Raw genomic sequence first — 18960 nt, 5'->3', positions numbered from 1 at the left:
TTCATATAACCTAGTTCTTCTTTATTTAACTTTGGAAGTTTGTAGGTATCTAGGGAATCATCCATTTCTTCTAGTTTCTCTAGCTTGGTGGCATATAGTTGTTCATAGAAGCCTTGCATGGTATGTTCAATTTCTGTGGTGTCTGTTGTGATATCACCTTTCTTTGACAATCCCATTTATTTAGGTCTTCTCCCTTTTTTGTTTTGTGAGTCTGGCTAAAGATTTGTCAATTTTGTTCACCTTTTCAAAGAACCAACATTTACATTTGTTGATCTTCTGTATGGTTTTCAATTTTTTTTTAAAGATTTACTTATGAGAAAAATAGGAGGAGAGAGAAAGAACCAGATATCACTCTGGCACATGTGCTGCCAAGGATTGAACTTGGGACCTCATGCTTGAGAGTCCTAAGCTTTACCACTGTGCCATCTCCTGGACCACTTGGTTTTCTATTTTCAGTGTTGTTTAGTTCTGCCCTAACTTTAGTTATTTCTGTCCTTCTGGTTGCTTTAGGGTTCCTTTTTTCTTCTTCTTGTAGGTCTTTAAGGTATGCAATCAGGTTGTTTATTTGTGCTTTTTCAGGTTTCCTAATGAGTAGTCGTATGGCTATGAACTTCCCTCTCAATACTGCCTTAGCTGTGTCCCAATTATTTTGATAGCTTGTGTCTTAATTTTAATTGAACTCTTAAAAACATCTGACTTCATCCTTTCCTCTTTGACTCAGTAGTTGTTAAGTAGTATACTGGTGTGCTTCCACATTTTGGGACTATTACTAATCTTTTGTTGATTGTTAAGTGTTAGTTTAATTCCACTGTGGTCTGAGAAGATGCTTGGGATGATTACAATGTTCTTTAATTACTAATGCTGTCTTTGTGGCCTAACATGTAGTCTATCCTTGAGAATGACCCATCTGGACATATTCTATTTGAGCAGAATGTGTATTCCAGTATCTTGGGGTGAATGACTCTGAAAATGTCCAATAGTTCTAATTTATCTATCTCCTCATTTAGCTCTCTCATTTCTTTATTGACTTTCTTCCTGGATGATCTGTCAATTTGAGAGAGTGGTGTGTCAAAGTCCTCTACTATGACTGTATTGCTGTTAATATATTGTTGTAGCTCTTTCAGTAGATGTTTGATATATTTCGATGGCTTCTCATTGGGTACATAGATGTTAATAATTGTTAAGTCCTTTTGATTGACTGAGCATTAAGTGATGTCCATTAAGTCTGCTGCTAATCTTATGGGTTTTCCTCTGTAGGTGACTCTTTTTTTTTTTTTGCTCTTGCAGCCTTCAGGATCCTTTCTTTATCCTTATTCCTTTCCATTCTAAATATGATGTGTCTTGGTGTCTTTAAGTCTGGGTTAATTCTGTTTGGGACTCTATGGGCTTCTTGAACCTTTATGTCTTTTATGTTGTCTACACTAGAGAAGTTCTCAGCTATTATCACCTGGAGAATGCTTTCTTCCCCTCTATCTCTTTCGTCCTCTGGTAAGCTAATAATGCATGTATTATTTCTTTCACATTGTTTCACACTGTCATCTTGTAGGATATATGTGAGAAGTGAATTGGGATTTCCTGAATTCTTTAGATTAGACCAGGTAACCAACATAACATAGCCAACATGTCTTTAGTGAATTTTCATACACCTCATGTAAATACCTATTTTTTTCAAAAGCTCAAATTCCTTTTTATTTTATTATTATTATTATAGAGATTTTTTATCAGAGCACTGTCCAAGTTTGGTTTATTGTGGTGCAAGGGACTGAACCTGGGACCTTGGAGCCTCAGGCATGAGAGTCTATGCATAACAATTGTGCTATCTACCTTCACCCCATAAGTAGCTACTTGAATATTATAAGAATTCATCTTTTCTTGTTACCTGTTATCAAGTCTTTATTAAAAACTTAGGAGCCAGGAGAGAGTTTACCCTATTTTTACACATGAATCCTGGGTTCAAATTCTGGAACCAAATGTGAGCATCATAGGGCCAGTGGCAGAGCTCCCTGGATGATGATGCAGTACTGTCGTGTCACACTTCTCTCTTTCTGCTTGACTAGCCCTGCTCTGTCTCTTGCCTCAGTTTCATTCACTTTTTCTCTCTCCTTTCTAAATAAAGAAAAAAATTGGACTTGGGAAGCCACTCAGCAGTGGTCATACATGTCTTCAATAATAGCATTGTCATACTAAGTCAAATTTGAAAGACACATTTGAAATTCCATTATATATGAAACTTCATCACTAAAGAACAACTGTTTCATATATTTTATGCAGGAAAGTAATGCCTACAAGTCCAACCCAAGAGAATTTGGATTACAGTGTGATAACCAATGCCTGTTATTGTTGTCAGAGTTCAGGGCGCCAGTATGCTGGGCTAGCTTTGCAGGCGAGAGACAGAGACAACCAGAAACTCATGGCTGAGCAGAGAACACAGTTTAATCTTTATTCACGAGCAGGCAAGCATTCCAACAACTTAATCATAACACAATATTGTCTTGCCTCTCTCTCCTCCAGCAGCAGCGTTAGGAACCCAGGAAGTATATAGGATAGGGGGTGGGGAGAAGCAAGAAGTGCGAAAAGGCAAGGACTAAACCAAAATCTCCCAGAGGCAGGAGGAGTGAGACCAAACCAATGTCACAGAATGACCATGTAAATAGACCACAACATCAAGCAATGTAACAGAAGGGGTCCCAGAAGCAGAACTAGAAGCATACCAACAATTCCCCCTTTTCTTTTTAACTAATTGACCATAGTATCAGGAGTGTGGGGTGAACAGAAACCTATATTGTACAGGCATTTTCAAAAAACAAACTGGCACAAACTTTGAGGAACAAGTAAGCAAGCAACAAGAACCAGTGTGATGCCAAGGGAAGGCCTGAAGGGGGTGCTTCTTGCCTCTGTGGGCTTCTCTTATCAAGCTAAAGGACATTTCTTGTCTCTGTGGGCTTCTCTTGCCTCGACAGGCGTTTCCTGCCTCTGTGGGCATTACCTAGCAAGGGGGGGTATGGCCTATAGAGTTCCAAGGCAGCAGGCTGCAGTCAGTCTTTGAGAAACCCAGCAGCATAAAGGGAAGCTGCTATAGTTTTGTGCAAAGTGTCCAAGAGGTGTACCAGTGAGTCTGATAGAAGAGATATCCACAGAAGAATGCCAGGGGGTGGAACGTTGCATAAGGAAGGTCAGCCACTGGAATTCCACTTTTCTGTAGAGAACTTGACAGCTGTAATTTACTTACTTGTGAAAAAAATAAAACTTGTAACAAGTTAGAAGTTTACTATAATTGATAACTCGATGATTATAATTGGTTTAAGTATCTTTATAAATTTAGAAGGTCTTTTTTGTTTTATTTTAAGGCTCTTTAACCAATTTAAGCACAATAAAATGTGGTAAGGCAAAGAACCATTGTTAGAGCCTCAGGTATGAGAATCATTAGCATAACCATTGTGCAATCTATCTTACACCTGGGATGGTTCTACCTCTAAATAAGAAGGTATCCGGGAGTCGGGCTGTAGTGCAGCGGGCTAAGCGCAGGTGGCGCAAAGCATAAGGACCGGCATAAGGATCCTGGTTCGAACCCCGGATCCCCACCTGCTGGGGAGTCGCTTCACAGGCGGTGAAGCAGGTCTGCAGGTGTCTATCTTTCTCTCCTCCTCTCTGTCTTCCCCTCCCTCTCTCCATTTCTCTCTGTCCTATCCAACAACAACAACAACAATAATAATAACTACAACAATAAAACAACAAGGGCAACAAAAGGGAATAAATAAATAAAATAAATATAAAAAAAAGATTTTTAAAAAAAGAAGGTATCTGAGAGCTTTACATATCAGTAATGTCTTATTTAACCTTTTGTTATGCCTGTATAAGATGGAGACACACCATAGGTGTACGCAGGTTTTTAGACCAAGTTAGTTAAAATATATTGATTTTTAACTAATTTTTACCTCAGACTTTATATGTAAGTTAATTTTACCTTTATGAGAATTATGTTGAAAACCTTTTTCATTTAACTTTGCCTGGTAAGAATGTAGCCTTAAAGTTACATTTCTAACCTTAAAGTTAATGTTTACCAAACTTCAAACACACACATAAACATGGTCTTCAATACACAAGGAGAAAAACTTTTTTTACGAAGAAATGTCATTTTAAACACGAATTTAGATCTGTACTGTCTTAGTTGTTGGGGGGGGTGGTGTTATCTGGAAGTGGCCTCTTGCACAACTTCACTTCCAGGAATTGCAGGGGTGCCATCACTGCACGTATGTCTGCGTATTTTAGTTTGTCTGCCATCAGAGCCAAACTGGGGATCTCAGCCAGGGGGCCCAGTCCCAGCAGGGAGTCTGTGGTCTCTGGGTGGTCCGGGATCTGCCCAGACTTCATAGCAGGAGGGCAGGTTGGCCGGCCATGCAGTAGGCACGGGCCAAAGTGCACCAGGGCAGGGGCCAGGATGGGCAAGCAGGCGGGTGGCGGGTGGAAACTAGAGTGTGGCCCAGAGAGAAATGTTCCAGAAAAAGAGAAACTGTCTCATGAAGAAAGGGCAGAGGCCTTTGGAAACCTCTTCATAAGTAGAAAAGCAGCCCATAGTGGATTGATAGCCAAACGTCTTCACTTATCTGGGGGATGCACAGTTTAGGTCCCACGTTGGTTGGGCACCATATGTCATCAGGATTCAAGGCGCCAGTATGCCGGGCTAGCTTTGCGGCAGGAGACAGATGACCAGGAGACAGATGACATGTCTGAGCGGAGAAACAATATTTCTTTATTCACGAGCGAATGGTTCAAAAAACTCATCTAATCTAATCACAACCCAAATCTGTCCTGCCTCTCTCTACTCCAGCAGCAGCGTTAGGAACCCAGGAAGTATATAGGGTAGGGGGCGGGGAGAAGCAAGAAGCGTGAAAAGGCAAGGACTAAACCAAAATCTCCCAGAGGCAGGGGGAGTGAGACCAAACCAATGTAACAGAATAACCATGTAAATAGACCACAACGTCAAGCAATGTAACAGAAGGGGTCCCAGAAGCAGAACTAGAAGCATACCAACCAATGTTATCTGCTATATGTTTAAAGTTTCACAGACAGTAATAAAAAATAATTTAAAAAAAAACCATAAAGGAGCCAATTGGCAGAGCATCTGGTTGAGTGCACATACTACAATGTTTAAGAACCTGGGTTTGAGCCCCCTACCCCCACCTGCAAAGGGAAAGCTTTACGAGTGGTGAAGCAGTGCTGTAGGTGACTTTCTGTCTCTTGCCCTCTCTATCACCTCCGTCCCTCTTGATTTCTAGTAATCTCTATCCAATAAATAAAGATAATTTTAAAATATTCTTAAAATAAATAAAATTTCACAGACAGTATCAACACTGCTATTTGGTCAGGAACTTTAGCATATCTTGAACTTAAATTAGAAAGGAGGACAAATAACTAGTGAAAATGAAATCTTGCCGGGTAATTTGGGGGGGGGGGTGATTTCCTAATCATGTAATAGATGAAAACAATGATAATTCTAAATTTTTTATTTTATTTTAATGAGAGAGAGAGAGAGACATAAAAAGAGAATGACACAGAGAGAAACACTAGACTACTGCTCAGCTCTGGTTTATGGTGGTGCTGGGGCCTTGAAGCCTCAAGCATGAAAGTCTTTTGCATAACCAGTTTGCCATCTCCCCAACACCCAAAATGATATTTTTAACTTACTGAATCCTATATTACTTATCAAGATTTAATCCTTTTGCCTCTGTAGTGGCTTAATAATAAGTAATCAAGGAGGTATATATGCTTAGTTAACACCTTTTCCTTATGTCAACAATCTGACCAATGCATAATGAAACAAGATGTTTGTTAGAGAGAAAGAGTAACAGAATCATCTCAAGATGTGATATATGATCAAAACAGCAGACTTTGGAAAGAGCAGACTGTTAAAGCAATGCTTTGAAACTTGGCATTAATGCAAAAAGGTGTGTCAGTAGGATCTTTCAGTATCATAATAGTATATTGTTAATGACCAAGAATCATTTAATTTTCTTTTTTATATATTTATTTATTATTTATTCCCTTTTGTTGCCCTTGTTGTTGTAGTTATGACTGGTGTTCTTGTTGTTGGATAGGACAGAGAGAAATGGAGAGAGGAGGGGAAGACAGAGAGGGAGAGAGAAAGATAGACACCTGCAGACCTGCTTCACCACTTGTGAAGTGACTCCCTTGCAGGTGGGGAGCCGGGGGCCTGAACCAGGATCCTCACACCAGCCCTTGCACTTTGTGCCACGTGCGCTTAACCCACTGCTCTACCGCCCGACTCCCAGAATCATTTCATTTTCTAAAGAATGCTGCTGTGCTTTATTGGGAACTCTCCTATTAATTAAGCACTAAAGTTCTGTGATGTACATATTATCTAGTAGATATTAACTGGAAGAAAGTGGATTTAAGAGCAACTTCTGATGAATTTAGCAGTGACAGCGAACTTTGGATGATGAAACTTTTATTGAACATCACCCTAAATGTCAAGAACCATACATTACTCACTTACTCATAAAAACAACCTTGAGTGATAGGTGTTATTATCTTCATTTTACAAGTTAAAAGTTGAACTTCAACAGGTAAAATGATTTGCTACATTATGTAGCTAGTAAATGATAAAGCCAGATGTCAAACCCCAAATGTTCTTCTTTTAAAACCTACGCTTTTTTACTACTTTTTATTCTACCCCCGTATTAAGAACTTTTTGCTAACGACCACAAAGTTATACCTGCCACTCTTACAAACAAGAAAATCATATCTAAATGTCACAAAGAAAATATGCTAGTCAAAAAGACAAAAAAATTCATGACGGGAGATGTAAGTATATGTTCTGTATTCATAGAGTAAAAGGTCTATGAGTCATCTACAACCCACTGAGTGTTTAGCTGAAGATTGCTCTTTATCATCTAGCTAGATGGCAATTAGAAGAGTGTAAGACAAAGAATTCTTTAGGAAAAACTGGCTGAAAAATAAATCATTTTAAGTGCTGTACAGACATTACCTAATAAATTTTCACACACCCCTGTGAGCTACACTGCCCTCAACAAAAAAACAATCCTAATTTGTTTACCGATGTTCTAAGGTGATACAGTGTAAATGAAAGACCAAGATGCTGCTAACAGCATTAGACATACCTGAAGCCTAGGGCAGTGCTGGCCATTTCAGCCTAAACATCACTAAGTTAATTAACCTCTACTCTTTCCCTTAACCTGCTAAATGAAAATGTCAGTATCATTTGGGTCAGAAGAATGTAAAACCAGGCAGGCCATTGGGAATATTTTTTATTCCCTTCACCTTGCCCCATAATTATCTGCTCAAACGTCCCTTTAGAGGATATTTCTATTTGAGTTCCTTAATGGGACATGGTAGGTTTTTTTAATTATTTTATATTTTATTTATTTATTTATTTAGAATGGAGACAGAGAGAAGAGGATTTTGGGGTGAGACACCTGCAGCACTGCTTCACTGCTTATGAAGCTACCCCCCCAGCAGGTGAAAATACTGGGGGCTTAAACCCAGGTTCTTGGATATGTTAAAATGTGCTCTCAACTGGATATGCCACCACCTGGTTCCAACATGTTAGTTTTTAAAAGCAGTGTACTGTGAATTTCCAGCTAATATTAAACAACTATTCTACAAAAAGAATTTATCTTAGTCTTTGAAGAACTCTGGTCCAAGGCAAAACGACAGTCCTCCCTTATGTCCTCCCACACACACCCCTTAGTTTTTTTTAACTTACTAGGAAAAGTTAGTTTCACCTGAAAACAAACACACAAATGTGTGCAACTTGGGGAGGGTATTGGTGATACAGTTTTGTTGTTGTTGTTGCTGTTTGTTTGTTTTGTTTTCTTTTGTTTTATTCTTAGCATTTTACTTATTGAGTTTTGTTGAGTGAGAATCAACGATCAATATACTATGTCTAATTAGTATCTATATCTAAATTCTAGGATGAAAACTAGTTTTAGGGTGGAGGTAAACAGCATAATGCTTATGCAAACAGACTCTGATGCATGAGGCTCAGAATTTCCAGGTTCAATCCCCCTATTACCATAAGCCGGAGCTGAGCAGTGCTCTGGTTAAAAAAAAAGAGGGGCCCCATTCAGGAAATCCTGAGATTCCCAGACAGACATGATGGGCCTAGACCTCGAATAAACCCCTCTCTCCTTTGTTACCAGTCATTCCTATCAGTAACAACACAATAGATCCCTTTGTGGGCCCCCATAGGACCTTGCCCTCAACTTGGATCAACAATGGTAGAGAATGTTCCATCCTCTGAAGGGAGGCTGGACAATATACTACACCTGAGGAAGATGGGTCCTGATAATGGGGCAGCTTGGAAAATTCCTACTTATGACCACAGAATGTGAGCTCAGATCTACAGGGATGCAGAGGTCACAAAGGCTCCTAAGCTGAATATGGGCCCCAGATCACATCAAATCGATGGGGATTACAGTCAACAATATTTATACGCCTTTCCCATATCTGGGAGCTACTCTCTTCCTTGATTCAGCTTTCTGGTCCTTTTTCCAGCCATGACATCATCTCCCCAAACAATAATTAGGATCCACCTGCATATCAGATTTCAGGTTCAGGCAGAAAAAAAAAAAAAACACTAGTATAGCCACAGGCCCTTTGGAATGTAACTAAAATATGCCCACTAGCATTTTTTAGTTATATTCCAAAATGGAGCCCCCCCCAACTCTTTGTCTGCACTATTCCAGCCTTTAGGTCTATGATTGTTCAACAATTTGTTTGGCTTTGTATGTTAACTCTCTTGTCAACCACTAGGTTCCAGAGGCTAGCATGATGCCAACCAGACTTCCCTGGACAGACAACCCCACCAATGTACCTTGGAGCTCCACTTCTCAGAGCCCTTCCCCACTAGAGAAAGAAAGAGACAGGCTGGGAGTATGGATTGACCTGTCAATGCCCATGTTCAGCAGGGAAGCAATTACAGAAGCCAGACCTTCCACCTTCTGCATCCCACGATGAACTTGGGTCCATACTCCCAGAGGGTTAAAGAATAGGAAAGCTATCAGGAGAGGGCATGGGATATGGAGGTCTGATGGTGAGAATTGTGTGAAGTGGTACCTCTCTTATCCTATGGTTTTGTCCTTATGTTTATAAGTAAAAAATTTTTAAAAAGAAAAAAAGGAAATTAGTTGTAGGTTAACAATTTTAAATTTCCCCCTCCCATTTGGCTATTTCTTTCCTTTTCTTTCTCCTCCTTCTTCTTCCTCTTCCTCTTTCTCTCCTTCTTCTCCTTCTTCTCCTTCTTCTTCTTCTTCTTCTTCTTCTTCTTCTTGTTCTTCTGCTTGTTCTTCTTCTTTTCTCCTCTTTCTTTTTTAATTTTTTTAATAATGATCAAAAGTCTGTAGGATAAGAAGGGTACAGTTCCCACCATCAGAGTTCTGTATCCCATTCCTTCCATTGGAAACTTTCCTATTCTTTTTCCCTCTGGGAGCATGGACTCAGGATCATTATGGGGTCCAGAAGGTGGAAGGCCTGGCTTCTGTAATTGCTTCTCTGCTGGACATTGGCGTTGGCATGTCAAACCATGCTCCCGGCCTGTTTCTATCTTTCCCTAGTAGGTCAGCACTGGAGAGGTGGGCTACCAAGGCACATCTGTAAGGTCGTCTGTTCAGTGAAGTCAGACTGGCATCATGGTAGCATCTGCAACTTGGTGGCTGAAAAAATATTAAGATATGAAGTAGAACACATTATTAAATAACTGGGAAACTAAAGGTAAGACTATAGCAGATAAGATTTGGAGGTCTCCATTTTAGGAAAAAACTAGGAGGTCTATCTTAGGTATATTCCAAGGGGCCCATGACTTCACAAATTGTTGCCTGTGCACAATAGCTAACATGCAGGTGGGCTAAAGTTGCTGTCTAAGGAGATGGTGTCAGAGTTGGAAATAGGTCTAGAAGCCTGGATCAGGGAAGACAGTAGCTCCCAAATATGGGGAAAGTATACAAATATTAACTGTAAACCCCATCAATTTGTGCTGATATTCAGCACAGGAACCTGAGCATCACAGCAGGTCTGAGCTCTCATTCTGTGATCATAGCTAGGGACATTCTAGGCTACACTCTTTGCAGGACCTGTCTTCTCAAGTGGTATAGTAGGTTGACCCAACCTCCCTTTGGAGAATGGGGTAGTCCCCACCAATGTTGACTCATACTGAAGGCAAGGTTCTATAGAGGCTCATAAGAGGGCCCACTGTGTTGTTCCTGATGGGGATGAACAGCGACAGTGGAGAGAGGTATCTGCTTAGAGGTCTAGGCCCCTCATGTCTACGTGGGAATTACAGAATTCCACCCCTGGACAATGGGGTGGCCTGGCAGTGCTCAAAAGAGCCCTCACTAAAGTATGCCAGTCTCTTGCTCCTATACAGCTTTTATAGTCCTTACTTTATCCGAAAAAGTTAGCCTTGGAGTGATTGAGGGGAGTAAAATAGAAAGTAGGTGAGGAGGGTATCCAGGTCTAAATAGAAACCATTTTATTAAGTACTTTATGGTAACTAATTTTTAAAAAGTGTCTTTTTTTTTAGGTCTTTCTACTTACTTACAAACTATTGTGCACTTTTACACTAAGGTATATATTTTCCCTTAACTTATGGGTACATGTGTACATGTATTCTGTCTTGTTGTATGCTTTACATTGGTTTGTTCTAGCTCTCCCTCTGCCAAGAAAATTGGTTCAGTCCTGCTAGTTTCGCAGGCCCGCTTGTCCCCACCCAAAGGAACCCCGAGAGAGTTCCAGAGTTAGAGAGTGCTTGGCGCCGCCACGGGGGAAGGAGGCAGGAGAGTTCCATTTGGTGATTAGTTTGGGTTAGTTTATGAATCGTTGTTCCTGAATAAAGAAATACAGCTTCCCTGCCCAGCCGTGTGTCCTCGAGTCTCTGTCTACTGCCGTGACGCTAGCCCGGCCTGCTGGAGCTCCGAACTGAGGTTTTCTTTCCTGCGCACACATAAGGTGTGTCTTCATCTTGAATGGGTGTAACAAAAGGTTAAAAAGACGTTGTTGATATGTAAAAGTCTCAAATTCCTTCTCTATTAGAATGTTAGATTGCGCTATGGTTATGCTAATAACAAGTTTTGTTTCATAGTAAGTAAATTGCAGCCAGCTGCCTTTGGGACTCTAGGCCATTCCCCACCCCCATGCAAATGCCCGTCGAGGCAAGTACGCCCCCCAGAGGCAAGAAATGTGTTTTTTTTAAGCTGATAAAGTTTTGCCCACAGAGGCAAAAAATGGCCCCCTCAGGCCTTCCCTTGGCAGCACACTGGTTCTTGTTACTTGCTTACATGTTTCTCCATGTTTGTGCCGGTTTCTTTTTTAAAAATGCCTGTATGATATAGGTTTTTGTTCACCCCACACCCCTGATGCTGTAGTCATTTAGTTAAAAGAAAAGGGGGAATTGTTGTATGCTTTACATTGGTTTGTTCTAGCTCTCCCCCTGCCAAGAAAATTGGTTCAGTCCTGCTAGTTTCGCAGGCCCGCTTGTCCCCACCCCAAGGAACCCCGAGAGAGTTCCAGAGCTCCAGAGTTAGAGAGTGCTTGGCGCCGCCACGGGGGAAGGAGGCAGGAGAGTTCCGTTTGGTGATTAGTTTGGGTTAGTTTATGAATCGTTGTTCCTGAATAAAGAAATACAGCTTCCCTGCCCAGCCGTGTGTCCTCGAGTCTCTGTCTACTGCCGTGATGCTAGCCTGGCCTGCTGGAGCTCCGAATTTAAACAACACTTTCTCATGGGCCCTGGTCTGTATCTAGGCTCTGTGGCTTTGTTAAAAAACTACACCACCCCAAAAACCACATGGTCATATCAATAGATGCAGAGAAAGCTTTTGACAAAATCCAACATCCCTTTATGATCAAAGCACTACCAAAAAATGGGATTAGATGGAAAATTCCTCAAGATAGTGGAGTCTATATAAAGCAAACTTAAGGACAACATCATACTCAATGGTGAAAAACTGGAAGCAGCATTTCCACTCAGATCAGGTATTAGACAGGGCTGCAAAAGAAGAAGAAGAAGTACACCACCCAATATGGAATTCTATGAGCGAGGAACTATCTCACCAGAGTAGTAGAGCTGAAGGATTGGCATTCCACACCTGGTGTCTTTGGGCACAATTGAGGTAAACATAATGAGCTGGTACTGGCTGCATTGATTTGGTTGAGCTCAGCAGAGGCAGTATCAAATAATATGGATCAAGAGAAGTGTATAAGAAAATGAGTCATGCCACAGAGGAAGAAATGGGAATTATACAGAATTATACAGAATGGGAAAGGTTCCTGCTGTCTTAGACTTTGAGGAGGCAATAGATAGTTATTATTGTAAATAAGTTGTCCGGAAACTTTGTTTAATTTGAAAATCCCATGTTTAGGATTTGCTGTATCATACAAGACCTCACCATGATTTATTCTATTTAATGCTACTTATATAGCATTAAATAGAATAGCTGTATATTAATAGATATAGCTGTATCTCATATAATGACACAACCAGTTGCTTCTGGTGTCCCTGGTCTAAAACTATAAGTGATTTAATATTTCAAATAAATAGAAGTCATTTTTCACAATGTATAAACATTTAAGCCCACCATTAAATCTCAATCAGGTTACCAATTTGAAAATCTAAGTGCTTAGATTGAAGGAATATATACTCAGAACTGGGGTCTATGCAGGTGATACAGTTATCTATCCTGGGGAAAAGTTATTTGAAGGTACTAGGGTAGGACAGAATCTCACACATGATATTTTAGTTTGTATTGTATTTACTTGGTTTAAATTTTCTAAAGCATTTTGAAAAGTACCTGAATAGTGGGCCAGGTGGTTGTGCATCACAGTGCACAAGGACACAGGTTCAAGCCCCTGGTCCCCCCCTGCAGAGAGAAAGCCTTAAAGCTTTCTTTCTTTCTTTTTTTTTTTTTTTTGGTACAAGTGGTTCTTCTTCTTCTAGCGTTTGCCCTTCTTCCGTAGCCAGTCAACAGCATCAGGTTGAGCCTGATGTAAAGTTTCGAGACCTCCTTTGAATCTGGAGAGGTGGCAGTCATTGACTATGTGGGTCATAGTCTGTCTGTAGCCACAGGGGCAATTCGGATAGTCTCTGGCTCCCCAGCGTTGGAACATAGCGGCGCACCGGCCATGGCCTGTTCGATAGCGATTGAGGAGGGCCCAATCATAACGTGCTAGGTCAAAGCCGGGTTGACGTTTGCAGGGGTCTGTGATGAGGTGTTTGTTCTTTACCTCAGCTCTGTTTCCAAGAGACTGGAACAGAGAAGTTCAGTGTAGGTATAGGGGACCAGATTGGGTGACGAGACGTCAAGCATTGGACAGGGTGGGCGAAGATATCTGCGTATATTGGCGGGTCCGGTCGAGCGTAGACGTGGGAAATGAACTTAGATGATGCTGCATCCCGACGAATATCTGGCGGGGCTATGTTGCTAAGAACTGGCAGCCATTGAACCGGGGTGGAACGGATGGTTCCAGAAATTATACAAGTGGTACAAGTGGTGAAGCAGGGCTGCAAGTATCTCACTATTTCCTCACTATTTTCCCCATCATCCTCAATTTCTTTCTTTCTCTACCCAATAATAAATAAACAAATATAATAATTTAATAAAGGAAAGTACCTGAATAAATGTGATAATGTTGCCTAAATTTGTCCCCACCCCAATCTTTATCAGGTTAGGAAGTAATCCTAAAGCTCAAGGCAGAAATTGCAGTGACCCATGATTCTCACTTTGTGTAGTCACCCATATTCAGTCCTTCAACAAGTTTAATTAACCTTACTTCTTATATCTACTTTTTTCTTATCACCTCTGCCTTTACATGTGTCCAATCCAGAAAAGTGAATGAGGTCGCCAGTGTAGTGGATGGAGTATGAATCATTTAGAAAGCAACACAGTTGATAACAAAAAGAAAAAGAGAATACACAGAAGATAGAGATAGAAGCAAAGTGAAGGTAAAAGAATACACTTAGAAAAAGTAGAAAATTTAGACAGAAAAGACTGGAGACCCAAAGTTATATCTTGATGATTTCTAAATCTTAAGATAAACACAGAAATAAATAGAGTGAATTAAGAATGTGTTTCTTATATTAGAGATTATCATACCTTACATGAGATTTTACTTTGTACAACTTCCAAATGAAAACTAAAATCTGTGTAGTTATTTTCAATATGAAATCTTCCACATTAAGTACACATAGAATAAACTATTAAAAACCTAATACTTTCTTTTTATATCAGTTTTTTTTGGTTGGGTAGGTATGAATCAGTGCTATGTGTTGACAGATTTTAAAATATTTTAATTTATTTATTATTGGATAGAGACAGAGAGAAATGGAGAGGGGTGGTGAAGATTGAGAGACAGAGAGAATACCTGCAGCTCTGCTTCACCACTCATGAAGTTTACCCCTCACAGGTGGGGACCAAGGCTTGAACCTGGGTTCTTATGCATTTTAATATGTGCAGTTCACCAGGTGCACCACCACCTGACTCCTATATGTTGATATACATCCAAATACACACATAGTATTGACTGATAAAGATATTAAGAATATTGACAGTGTAGTGACCTTCCTTAGTCAAGAGTTGGGGATAATTGGGATACAGAAACTAGACTCAGTTAAAGATACTGATAAATAGAGGTGTGAAGACAAGAAGAGATTTAAGGGGAAAAAAATAGTGCCTAAAACATACCTTTAAAATGTAGTAACATTTAGACACTAAATTGGGTCAATTTGAGCTGCCTTTGGAATTTTTAATTCATGGTCTTGAAGCCTCTTTTTGGTTTTGGTGGAAGTTACCAACAACTTTCGATCAGAGAAGTGACTATACTTCCTTCTGTTTAAGGAACTACAAATAAGTCTCTACATCTGCCCATGTGCCAGTCTTCCAAGCTTTGCCAAGTGATTTCTATTTCTCTAAACTTGGGCTGTCAACTTAATTGTATGCTTATATCATTGTAATGTGGATTCTCTCCAATAAAGTCATGTGATTATATGCAATTGGTTTAAGTGTTAAATGACAGTTCTTCACTCCAGTGGGAGTCAGTACTTTGTGATACAAGCCTCATATAACAGTTGGATGTTTGTTTTTCATTTTTGCTTTGTTTTGGTACATTCAACTTGACCAAAGAATAGTGTTTAAATTTCAAATTAATTGTGATAAAAACAAGCTTTTTAATTTTTCTATATGAAATTGTTCATTTACTTAGACAAGCCAGAATTCACTTTGGAGTTAGGTAACAATTCAGCAAGTGGAGCAGATTCTTTACTATGTGTACCTGAGTTTGAACCCGAGAACCACATAAAAGCACCATCAACAGCACCAAGGACCTCCATGGATGTTGGAGTGGAGCTGTTGAGTCTCTTTTCTCTCTGCCTGTCTCTACCTCTTTACTCTTCCCCCTACACACACACACACACACACACACACACACACACACACCACCTTTTCTCTCTCAAAGAAATAAATAAAAAGAATGGGAAAAAAATGAACCAGGGAGACTACTCAGTGATGATATCATGCATGCTCAAGACTTTATGTTTATTCCTTGATGCCTCAAAAAAATTTTAATTCACTTTGTTACAACTCCATAGTGCAAAAGGACTGAACAGAAATGAAAGCCTTGGGAATTTTAAGCTGTCTCGCAGGTGGGAACAATCAAGGGCTTAATAAAGTGAAAGTAAGGAGCCAGGCAATGGCACACCTGGTTAAGCACACACAATACAACGCACAAGGACCTGGGTTCAAGCCCCTGGTCCCCACTGGCTGGGGGAAAGCTTCACAAGTCGTGAAGCAGGACTGCATAATTCTCTGTTTCTTTTCCTCTCTATCTCCCCTACCCTCTCAACTTCCTCTCTGTCTCTATCCAATAATAATAAAATAAAATAAAACTTAAGAATAAAAAATGAACATGGAAGCCCACCACAAATGGGATGGATCTCTCTTAGCCTATAGGAATTTGGGAGTGGAGCCTCCCCACCCCACACACAAACCCCAGCGCAGCTACCCACCCCCCCCCCTTCTGTTGGTTTCCTCATTTTCTCCAGTGTTCTTCATTAAAGGATCTTTACTCTGAGTTTAGGAAACATTAGTATTTACTAAATTCAAGACATATTCATGCATTAAAAGTAAATTTTAGGAAAGAATATAGGATGAACACGCATCAGAGCTTTTATGTAACTCACACATTATACATCATAATGAAGGAACCCGTAATATAGTTTAACTGATTCAAAGGAGAATTCAAAGAAGCATGCATAGGGATGGCAAAATAAATTTGTTTAACTTCAGAACTGGTCAATGTCCACAGGGCAATAATCAACTGAATACTGAGGAGATACAATTTGCATTTCTATGAACAAGAATCATTTGCATTACTATAAGTGTGGTATAAGGCAATGGAAAAATAAGTCAAAGACAATAAGAGATAGAGAAATGATAAAATCAGAAAACCTGGATAATAACCTGCTGTCAGCTGAAGACAACCATAATGTGTAGGCCCATTTATATATCTTTCACAAGTTTCTTCTCCAAGTAATAATCCAAAAGAAAAAGAATAAATCTCAGAGCCCCAAATGCATAACATCATATGGGAGGGGAATGAAGAAGAGGAAGGTAAACATAATAACAGAATACATTATAAGAAGCAGTGAGTTATATCCCACAAGACAAAACTGATCATTTCCCCATACACACAATTCACACAAGTAAGAAAGATATCTGTTCTGATCGGATGGTGCCTGTGCTGAATACATACTGACGCATAGACAGAAACAAAAGAGCTATGAAAAATCAGAGAGGGAAAAAGTTATATTCCCAAAAGGAGCCACAGAGCCTACTTCAAGGAAGATGAAAAATGGAGTAGGTAATTAAAGAAGAAAGATTTTTTTTCTGATTCTGGTAATCATTTATGCACATTTCACATTATCACCTTGTACATCATAAACATAAACAGTCTCGTCAATTATGCCTCAAGAAAGCTGAAGTGGTAAGAAGAAAGATTTTAAATAAGTAGAATATAAGATACGAAGCAAAACATATTCCTAGAGAAGAGTAAGAGAAAAACAACAAATATAAAATGTTCCTTCCTAAAAGATTAGCATAGCTGGGTAAAATGAGAGCCTTAAAGATGGAGATTTAGGTACAATCATAGGCAACATAAAACACAATTAAGTGGTTAAAAGTTTGGCTTGTTCTAATAGGAAACAATAGCATATTTTAAAGCAGACATTGGATCAAAAATTTTAGCAGCATCAAGGGAAAAAAAAGATTGAAAAGGTAAGAAATTAGAGATAAGGAGGACTGCTGTGGTGGTCAGATTGGAGCCTAAATCAGAGAGCACCATGGAAGGAAGGCAAGCATTTTTAGAAGGAAGAAAAAGACACTAGGATTTATTAGGTAAATGATTCAATGATGCACTCATATCAAAAAAGAAAAAGAAAAAAATAATAAACAAGCTGTCATAAACTCTAGGAAAACTATAGCTTTTATCAGAGGGGGGAGAGGAGGAGGAAAATTGTGGGAGGAGTGGGGTGGAGGAGAAGGTAGTTAGGAGGAAGATTCCAACTGGTGTGGTGACATAAGCTGGCATAAGCACTTTTGTTGAGCGCAGTGAGTTGTAAATTTGATATATCTCTAGATGAGAAACTGTACTCCTAAAATATATAACTTGAAAATCACACATCCTCATAGGCTTTATTTGTTCTGAAGGAGAGGCTTAATTCATGTTTTGATGACTAATTTCTAAATTCCTCACTAATTTCGATGGCATTGTATAAATAGTAACTTTCATCTCAGAGCACCAAATGCCTATGGCAAGATCCACAGCTAGTAATGAAGTAGATGTAATTTTTTATTTCAAACATTCATAATAATTTCAATAGTTTTCTGACTTACTGAAGACTATAGTTGTTCATATATATATACATACATATATATGCCAGCCATATAATATACACATATTTTCTTAACCATGACAGTAATTGATGACAAGCTTATATTCATAGTAAAAGTTTTCATTCTGTATAGTTTTTTGATTCTGTTTGATAGTATAATTAGAATCTTCAATTCACAGTCCCCACAGGAATTTATAAAGCCACTATTTTGTGAACTTAAGTGAATCACTATTTTGTGAACTTCAGTGAAAGTAGAAATACAGTCTTTTAATTCATTTGATAAGCTTATGGGTACAATATCCTGAAAGTGAACAAATAAGTGAGTTGTTGTTGCTCTCTTCCTGGGTATGAATTCTTATCTTTCCCCTCAGAATTCCTTTCTAAGCACCAGCAATGTAGGAAAGTTCCTTTCCTATTACCACCCCTGCCACACAGCCAATTGGTTTCTGTCTTTTCCAATGTGTAACATTTTCACAAGTGTAACAAGGTTATACTTTGTAGCATTGTTGTTTTTATTTGCATTTCCCTGATCATCAGTGATCAGTGATTTGAGCATTTTTTTCATGTCTTTGGATTTCTTTTTGGAGAAGATTCTGCCCATATCTTCCTCCCATTTTTCAGTGGGGTTATTTGCTTTTTATTGTTGAATTTGGTGAGTTCATTGTGTATTACTATTCCTCTGTCTGATGTATGATACATAAAGGTTTTCTCCTCTATAGTGGCTCAACAAATTGTTTGGCTTCATATGTTAACTCTCTTTTCAATCACCAGGTTCCAGATGCCACCAGGATGCTGGCTAGGCTTCCCTGGATTGAAGACCCCATCAATGTGTCCTGGAGCTCAGCTTCCCCAGAGTCACACCCTACTAGGGAAAGAGAGAGGCAGACTGGGGGTATGGACCGACCAGTCAACGCCCATGTTCAGCGGGGAAGCAATTACAGAAGCCAGACCTTCTACCTTCTGCAACCCTCAACGACCCTGGGTCCATGCTCCCAGAGGGATAGAGAATGGGAAAGCTACCATGGGAGGGGGTGGGTTATGGGGAT

Source organism: Erinaceus europaeus, chromosome 8 (assembly GCF_950295315.1).
Source record: "Erinaceus europaeus chromosome 8, mEriEur2.1, whole genome shotgun sequence".
In the NCBI taxonomy this organism is placed as follows: Eukaryota; Metazoa; Chordata; class Mammalia; order Eulipotyphla; family Erinaceidae; genus Erinaceus; species Erinaceus europaeus.
This window is presented reverse-complemented; position numbering follows the sequence as displayed.